The sequence below is a fragment of the Arachis duranensis genome, chromosome 7 (genome assembly GCF_000817695.3).
Source record: "Arachis duranensis cultivar V14167 chromosome 7, aradu.V14167.gnm2.J7QH, whole genome shotgun sequence".
Lineage (NCBI taxonomy): Eukaryota > Viridiplantae > Streptophyta > Magnoliopsida > Fabales > Fabaceae > Arachis > Arachis duranensis.
In genome coordinates, this window is record NC_029778.3 from 14,069,667 (window position 1) to 14,070,520 (window position 854).

The window sequence follows — 854 nt, forward strand, 5'->3', positions numbered from 1 at the left end:
ATTTGATTGAAAACTATTTTGAAAAAGATGTGGTTAAGAAGATAAATTGGTTTTTAAAAAAATGTGATTGAGAAGATATGATTTGAAAAACATTTTAAAAAGATTTAATTTTGAAAATTAAAAACTTGACTAACAAGAAAAGATATGCTTCAAACATTAAACCTTTCTCAACAGAAAAGGCAACATTCTTGAAATGTTGAATCAAATCATTAATTGGTACCAAGTATCTTTGAAAATAGAAAGAAATTGATTTTGAAAAAGATTTGATTGAAAAATTGATTTGAAAAAAGATTTGATTTTGAAAAGATTTTGAAACTTAAAAAAAATTGATTTGAAAACAAAATCTTCCCCCTTTAGCCATCCTGGCGTTAAACGCCCAGAATGGTGCACATTCTGGCGTTTAACGCCCAAAACTATACCCTTTTGGGCGTTAAACACCCAACCAGGTATCCTGGCTGGCGTTTAAACGCCAGTCTGTCCTTCTTCACTGGGCGTTTTGAACGCCCAGCTCTTTCTGTGCAATTCCTCTGCTGTATGTTCTGAATCTTCAATTCTCTATATTATTGACTTGAGAAGACACAAATTAAAATATTTTTGGATTTTTAATAATAAGAAAAAATCAAAATGCAACAAGAATTAGATAACAATGCATGCAAGACACCAAACTTAGCAGTTTGTACACTACTGACACTTACAAAATGCAAATGCATATGAGACACACAAAACACTCAAGTCAGTTGAATTCAAAGATCAGAGCACGAAAATTATCAAGAATTACTTGAAAATCCTTAATACACATGAATGAATGCATGCAATTAACACTAAACTTAAGATGAGACACTAGACTCAAACAA